Source organism: Chenopodium quinoa, unplaced genomic scaffold (assembly GCF_001683475.1).
Source record: "Chenopodium quinoa cultivar QQ74 unplaced genomic scaffold, ASM168347v1, whole genome shotgun sequence".
Lineage (NCBI taxonomy): Eukaryota > Viridiplantae > Streptophyta > Magnoliopsida > Caryophyllales > Amaranthaceae > Chenopodium > Chenopodium quinoa.
Genome location: NW_018742815.1, coordinates 2,009,643 through 2,018,950, shown reverse-complemented (window position 1 = coordinate 2,018,950; position 9,308 = coordinate 2,009,643).

The window sequence follows — 9,308 nt, the reverse complement described above, 5'->3', positions numbered from 1 at the left end:
TTAAAAATATTCTCTCTCTCTCTTAAAAATACTCGCTTGAGTCTCACTCCCACCATTGGAGATGGCTTTATAAAGGTTAGGTTGACTATTCAAAGGCTTATCTCCTCATTTGGTATTCAATGAAAATATTCCCCTTGGTTTATACTTGTATACTTTAGTGGTATTCTCCCTCCGTTTTTAAATACTTACTCCATTTTTCCATGAACGAAATTTTAGAAAAAATAAAAAAAACTACTCGTAATAAAATATGAAGGTAGTGGGGTAGGTAAAAGAATAAAAGTAGTTGAGAGAATGTAAGGAGAAAGAATATAAAATTAATAAAATATGATTTATGTTGGTTCCATTAGTTGAAGGAAATGAATTGTTGAGTGAAATGAGTTAAATATTATAAAAATGTTCCAAAATTAAAAAATGGAATAAATATTTAAAAATAATCGAAAATAAAAAGTGGAGCAAGTATTTTAAAACGAAAGGAATTATACAACTCCATAATGCATAAAAAAAATAAAAATAAAAAAATAAAACTCCTTATTTTAATTTAATTAAAGAAGACGACCATGAAACGAAGACGACCATGACGACCCCATAAGACTAATTAAAGTAGTACGGAGTAAAATACAGTCGTTGGCTCACGTTGTTATTAAATGTTGTTGACAGATAAGATACAGTAAGTCAATAATAGGCAGAAAGTAGATAACAACGCCAATAGGATTATAGGGACATGGGAGAATCTAATTAGAAAAAAAACCGGTTTGTCTATTAAGATAGAAGTCGACAACTCGACAGACACCTTAATTGACCTTTTAAATTGAAGCAAATCCATATAGAAATTTAAAATGTTATTTCTATTTCTGTTTTTATTTTTGGATAATGTTTAAATCTATTATACCCTCATCTTTTTAACTTTATTTATTATATTTCTTAATTTACCCTTGAATCTTGCACATGTTTTGTGCCTTTTTCCACTTTCTCTCTCTAACTTTTGTTTATATTGTACTTTTCACTTTTATTAATGTAGTTCATCCACTTTCTTAACTACCGTAAAAAAAATACAAATAAGAACTATATAATTATTAGCATGAACATAGCCAGAACATTGTCAAAGTACAAAAAGTATGAAAGAGAGAGTCAGTGAATACGTGTTTTTCAAAAATACTCGTAGAATTAAAACAAATTTGTAAATAACTTTCGAAAAAAAAATTAAATAAAATACTCCTTTCGTTTCTTATTTCTTGCAATATTTGCTATTTTGGGGTAGTTCACATTTCTTGCAACAAGTTTTTTATTTTCTTTTTTTAATAAGTTTTTAAGGCAAAATTGTCATTTTGCCCTTGTTATTTTTTTATTAAAGGGTAGATTCACTCAAACCTAAAATTAACTACTCTACTAATTTTGCATCAACGATTAATCCTTCTCGTAAAAAATCATCAAACCCTAACTTTCCCCTCTGTATTTATTTATTCATCACATTGTCATCTTCTCAACTACTGCATTCATTGTCATCTCTCCACCTACCTACATTAAATCCATGGCTACTCCTCTATCTCATCTTCCTTTAAAATCGAATCTCCACCTTTGTCCCTCATTTGGAACCCTAATTCTTCTTCAGTTCGCTCATTTCTCATACCCTCCCATTCTACTTCTCTTTTCGTTTTTGAAATTTCCAAATCTTCGCTAAATTCATCACCAAAATGAGTTCCTCTAAGTCAGACAACTCATCCCTTTTTTGCTATGAGAATCTGCCTAAAAAAGAACCTATTGATGTTCTTCCTCATAATCCTAATATATAAACTATTTCTTATTCCAATTTGGACAATGGCAGATCTAAGAATTTTATCTTATAGGTTCAAAGTTTCAAACTCGGGATAATTTAATATATATTAAGATATATAATAAAATCAAATACCTTGCCGAAATCCCTACTACAAACAATAATTTGGGATTGTAATTTATGCAATTATCAAAAAAGTTATGTAAATTACCAAGGTAATTTAGAAGTTAGAACATGATGATGTCATTAAATAGTACAAGTACATATTACTTCTAATTGAATTTGTGAATTAAAGAAACAAGAAGAAAATGTTGGACAAAGAGATTGAACCATTGACCATAAAGAATACTTATGAGCTAATGCGTATGGTGCACATGCGCATGGTGTACCCGGAAAGAACATTAGGTATATTTAAAAGAACATGGGTGAGAAAAAATTTTTTACACATTTATAAAGAACGCGAAAATAATATTTTTTTTTTTGAGTTTGATTATTATTTTTTAAGTTTGAAATATATGTTCTTTACATTATAAAATATGTTCTTTAATATATGTATATAAAAAAAATGTTAAATTCAACCATTTGCGTAACCGTGAAAAAGAACATGTTCTTTAATGTATTATCATGTTCTTTTGTAAAGATTTTATAGACCCGATCATGCTTAGCCTGGCTCGTAGACCTGTCTCGACCTGATTTTGGGCAGATTTTTTTTGGCCCAATTTTTTTTTGGACAAGTTTGGGAATGTGTTTTTATGCCTTTTTAGTCGAATTTTTTGACTCGGCCCGAAAATGGCCCATAAAGCTTGCACGACCTGGCCATATTGGGCACAAAATTCTGGCTCGAGTCTTAGCATGGCCTAAAAAATGGGCTAATTTTTTTTTTATCTCAACTCGACTCGAACTCGGCTCGGCCCACCCAATGATCACCTCTGAGGCTTTATGTTTTTTTATAATTCCATGTTCTTTATCAGACATAAACATATTCTTTTGTCAAACATAGAGTAACCATGAAAAAGAATATGTCCTTTTTGTAAAGACTTTATATTCTTTGTTTTGTCATGTTCTTTGTCAAACACAAACATGTTTTTTTATCAAATATAAATATATTCTTTTTCAAACACTAGTATGTTTTTATTTTCACCCATATTCTGTAAAATATGCCTAATATTTTTTCCGGACATACGCATAATACACCCGGGTGCACTATACTATTTCACTTTGTAGGCCCTTAAACCATTGATTACCTTGATTCCAGTCAAATTTCTAGCTGCGAGGCTTTTATGTCGGTTTTTTGTTTGATTATTCAAGTCTTCACTTCACGTTTGGTTTTCAATAAATCTATTCCCCATGGTTTATATACTTAAGTGGTATAACCTTATAAGTTATTTCCTCCGTTCTTTTTTACTTGACCCGCTTTGACTTTTACACTATTCACCAACCCACCTTTGATAGTCTTTTGTGAATTATAGGTAAAGAAAAACATATTCATGTAGGATCTTGTTAGAATCGTTTAAATAAGTATTATCACAATATATAACTTTTATATTATTTTACTTATAGAGTATTAAAGTTATTGATGGTTAAACTTGTGCATCGACAAACATGATAAAAGAAACAAGTCAAGTAAAAAAGAACAGAGGAAGTATAACAACTACATGCATGGTACGCAAAAAGTAATATTATAATTCTAATTACCTTTATTGACGTAAAATTAGCCTACTACCCTCGTATTTGTTTTGAAAACAAATACTCTCTTCGTTTTTAAATACTTGTTCAATTTCACTTCTCTTTTTCGGCCGTTTTAAAATACTTGTTTCATTTCCTTATTTAGAAAACTCTTATAATATTTAATTCATTTCTCTCACCTAGTGGATCCACATAAATCATATTTTATTAATTTCATATTCTCTCTCCTTCAATTCTCTCAACAACTTTTGTTTTACACAATTTTTTATTCTTCCCCAGCCCCACTACCTCTATATTTTATTAGTTTTTCCAATTTCTCCTAAAATTCTGTACAAGGAGAAATTGAGCAAGTATTTAAAAATAGAAGGAGTAGGGTCTATGCAATATGCACTTGAGTCCAGTCTACATTTATAAAGATATATGCAGCACATGGATATGATCGTATGAACAACTTCTTGAAAATTACTACCGCGTATTAATGTCATTTTGAAAATTATTACAACAAAGTACAAAACTTGTGAATTACTATCGTAAAAATTTTAGAAAATTAGATTTTACTACCAGACTCCAATTTAAACCATTTATGACGTCATTTTCCCCTTAATCCATGTTTAACCCTTTGTTCACCATTTAAACAAACAAAAAAAATAAAAATCACCCCTAATCCATGGTTACCTTATCTAATTAACTTAACCAAACTCCCATTTTCTTTCTTTCTCTCTTATCAATCTTCCTCCTTCACCATTGCTAAAAACCCTCGAAGCTTCTTACTCCAAATCCATACTAATTCTTCATGTCCCCTCCAATTGCTCCAAATAAACATATAATTAGTTTGATTCTCTTAAAGTAATTTTTTTTTTAATGTTTTCAAATTCTAGGGTTTCTGAATATTAGGGTTTTTTCATTAAGGGTTTATGGATGGATTATGATTTTGGTTGATTAACATAGGGCTTTTGTATTTTTCTATGAATTGAGCTATCAATTAAGCATAATTTGTGATTTTGTTTGATAATTTTAATTAAATGTTACATTATGACAATACCTCTAAGGGGGCGTTTAGTTCGCAAACTGGTATGGGGTTGGAATCAGGAATGAAATCATAGTGTAGTATGGGTTTGGAACTTGATTCTTAATACCATATGTTTGGTATGCTTAATGCAATTTTTTTTCTCTTATTTAATTTGATACCTAAAAATATGGGAATGATCCAAACCCACCCCCCCCCCCCACCAAAGGTTTCTAAACCCCATACCTTGGGGGTTTGAGGTATGGGTTTGAAACTCTTAAAATCATAAAACAAACATAAGGTATGGGTTTAAACCATTCTAAACCCATGCCTTATACCTTAATTATGTGAACCAATCAACGCCTCCTAATTAGCATAATATGTGATTTGATTTGGTATTTTTAATCAATGGTCCATCCCGTTTCCTTCATTGCTCGAAAACGTGGTCAATTTAGCTTTGTCAAAGATTCGTTGCATATTAGAGCACAAGGTCAATCATTTTTGTAGGTTGTTCTTTAATGGCTCTCGCATCGATGAAGAACGTAGCGAAATGCGATACTTGGTGTGAATTGTAGAATCCCGTGAACCATCGAGTCTTTGAACGCAAGTTGCGCCCGAAGCCTTTAGGTCGAGGGCACGCCTGCCTGGGCGTCACGCATCGCGTCTCCCCCCACCCACCTTGAGTGGGAGGGCCGGAGGATGATGGCCTCCCATGCCTCACCGGGTGTGGATGGCCTAAATACGGAGTTTCAAGGTCAAAGGGTCAAATTTATGAAGTGGGAGAGAAATTTGGGTTGAGTTAAGTTGGGGTAACCATGGGTTAGGGGTAATTTATTTTATTTATTTATTTATTTTAAGGTCTTGTAAATGGTTAATCAAGGGTTAAAAGTTAAATATGACGCCATAAATGGTTTAAAGTGCTAGCTTGTAGTAAAATCAAAATTTTTAAAATTTTTACGGTAATAATTTAGAAGTTTTTTAATTGGTGGTAATTATTTTCAAAATGACATAAATATATTACGCGATAGTAATTGACAAATTTTCCTAAAAACAATGCCTAGCCAGTTCTTTTACCAGCTCTCTATACTATGGTCCCATTAACGTAACTTCATCCGAAAAAAGTCCTTAACTTTAAAACAACGACCATAAAAGTAAACGAAGACCTCATAAGACTAAAGTATGTAGTACACTAGTACGGAGTAAAATGCAGTTGTTGGCTCACACTGTTATTATATGTTATTGACAGATAAGATACAATCAAATACATGCAAAGTAGGTAAAAAAGTAGACACTTATGACGAGTGCGACTCAGGTCTGTTTATTAAAAAGTAGATAATAATGACAAATTCTACTTACTAGGTAATTAGAATCATGGGAGCATCTAATTAAGATAATTAAAAAGCCACTTTGTCTATTTAGACAGAAGTAGACACATACTTCAAGTTGTTTTAGTATAACGTTAAACTCCAGCCACCTCAATTGACTCTTTAAAATGGGTCTTGCTAACAAGCGCATCGGGGCGTTAGATAAGAAATAAATATATTGGTTGAAATGGTATTAAGTTAGGAATGCATGACAAAATCACGCATCGTTCGGTGTAATTAATGTTAATTTTACTCTAAAATTTTCACTTTTAATTTTCTTATCTAACGCCCGGGGGCGCTCATTAGTTTTTGCCCTTTAAAATTAAGTAAATCTATAGGACTATAGCCATGACATATACTAAGGAGTAGTAGCTTCAGTGATATACATAGTATATAAAAATCAATTAAAGCTGTTGTTAAAATTTATAAATCAACACTTTTTTTTTTATTATTGTTAGTTAATATACACTAGATTTTAGATGGATTTGTAGTGTATTATTGCATGATCTACTAGTTCCAAGATAAGTTTCATTTTCAGTAGGGCTGGCAAACCCTGACCCGACACGAAAACCCGACCCGAACCCGACCCGAAGTTACCGAGAGAGACCCGAACCCGACCTGAACCGAACCCGAACAACCCGAATTCGACCCGATTTGACCCAAATTTCATATTTCGTAATAATATTAAGTTTTACACTATTTTTAATAGTTTCTAAGCATAACCCGAAATCGACCCGAAATCTGACCCGAACCCGACCTGCTGACCCGAATTGCCACCCCTAATTTTCAGCCTAGCCTATCTGGAACAAAAATATAGTGGGAGGTGGGGCCGTGGGGTGGGGATGAGATTTTTATTTAGAATAATTTCATTATTTTTGGATTGTTTGGTTGGATTGTCATAAAAAAATATGAGAATTATAACAAATAAACAAATAGAAGTTTGAAGAGTTTTTTTTTTTTTTTTTTTTTTTTTTTTGTTTAGAGAGCCACGAGGGCGGGGTGAGAATCGATCCCAAGATCTTTTGTAATCGGAAGGGAAGCTCTAACCACTTGAGCTAACCCTCACTCTCTTGAAGAGTTGTTTGATTGACCTGATCAAAGAATATAGACAAAGATTCCAAGGTCGTAATTATAAAGCCTTTCAAATAGTTACGAAAATGAAATAATAATTCAACTACTTATTTTTATTTTGATTTTTGATATTATTTATCAAATGATAAGAGAATTACCTCTAGATTTATTCCTTTTTTTTTTAAGAACTTTGATTTATTTCTAATATATGTCATAATAATCTTTGTGGTGGAATAATGAAGAGGCAAAAAGTAAATAAGCAAAAAGGGAGTGCTATCAAGCTTTGAAAAATCTAGGAACAACAAAACCTTTGTAGTGTATAAGGAGGATAAGAGTAAGGCAAGAAAGTTGTTCGTCAAGCAAAAGGAAAGACTTATAATTTTATAAAGAGGTTTATCATGAACAGCTTAACTCTAAGGGCAGAGAAAAGATAACTTATAAGATGGCAAAAAGAAGACAAGGCGAGAAAGGATATTGGCAGTTTGGCATGTTCAATTGTGTCAAAGATAAGAACCAAATTGTTTTGGTACAAGATGACGACATCAAGGACTGATGAAAGGCGTACTTTGATGAATTTTTTAAAGGAAGTCAAGGAGTTTTATGTGACATTAGACCTGACAGTCCTGACCAGATCCATGACTTGAAAGTTGACCTGAAACCATTGACCCGAAAATGACTCGAATCCAAGCCAACCCAATTCGAAATGGAGTTGACCCAATGCCCGAAATGACCCGACTCAAAATTGACTTGAGATCTGAACTTGGCCCGGCCATAAGTGACCCGAAATCCTAACTAACCCGAGCCGATTGAAACCCGAATTGATTAACCCGAATCGACCTGACCTGAAATGACCCGACTCAAAGTGACCCAAATTTTAAAGTGAATAGGGTTATATACTGAATTACTTATTTTCGGCTTTCTTTCTTTCCTAAGTAATAGGTATTAGGTAGTCATGACCGTTTCATTTTCTTAACGAATTTACTTTATTTTTTCAACTATTTTTTAAAGTGATTTTTTTTGGGTGACCCGACCTAAACTTGACCTGACCCGAACTGACCCAACCTGAATTTACCCGACCTGAATTGACTCGACCTGAAATTGATCCGCCTCGAAAGTGATTGGAAAATTAGTCTTAAAAATTGATTTGACCTGAATTGACTCGAACTGAAATGACCCGACCTAAACTTAACCCGAAATGATGACCCGAAACCTAAATTGACCCGACCCGACCCAGACCTGACCCGAATATTTGCTGACCTAAACCCGACCCAAAAGACTCGTTTTCCAGGGAGTAAAGCATACAACTACTCCCTAATTACTCCCTAAACTTAGCCAAATGTTGCACTTTACTCACTAAACTCTTAAAAGTTGCAATTTACTCACTACTCAGGTGGCTGGAGATCATTTTTCAGGTAGTAACCTGATATAGCAGGTTAACTCCCTAAACTTTGCCTAAACTACTATACTAATAGGTAAACTCCCTAAACTTTGATATTTTTTAAAAAGATTTTTTTAATTTAACAATCTAATCATACATTTGTAAGTTAATGGGAACTAACTAAATTTTTAACTTGGAAAAAAAAATTATTTTTTCATTTTTTCCTTTGCACTAGTTTGGTTCGTTTTTTTCGTTTTTTTTTAAAAAATAAAATTAAATGATCCAATTAACATCAGAGTAGAAAGAATGATTTACCAAATCAAACAATTAGGAATCATTGTTCTTCGAACAAGATGAGCGCGCATATTCATTGTGTGCCATTATATATCACATATTAATTAGTTTGGTTGTCTTTTCTTAAAAAAAAAATTGTTTGAATGTTTGATTTATTATATACATTAAACTCAACAAAATTTATAATTAGCAGACTCTAGTAGAGAACCTAGTACTAAAAATCCCTTATCGCCTCCTTATTAAAAAAAACTCTCATTGTCGTATGAATTTGCAGTTGCGTGCGTTTATTAAAAAAAATACTTAAAGTTCCAATTTTTTTGAAACGAACATGATCTAGAAAAAAAAAGTTTAGAATTTTTTTGTGATGTTGAAATTAAGATTGCTTAATAGCGCGCGGTTGTTTACTTATATTAGTACGTGGCTATAAAATATTCTAACTAAAACAACAAAACAAAAAAAAAAAAAACCAAAAATATATATATAAAAAAAAAACCAAAAATATTGAACTATAGTTGTTGGAGTATATATATAGCTGCTGTTAGAATTTTATTACATAATAATCGTTTTTTAATAATAATAATAATAATAATAATAATAATAATAATTATTATTATTATTATTATTATTATTATTATTATTACTACTACTACTATTATTATTATTATTATTATTATTATTATTATTATTGTTTTTGTAATGACTAGCTAATTAAAAATCACGTGAGGAAGTTTAGGGAGT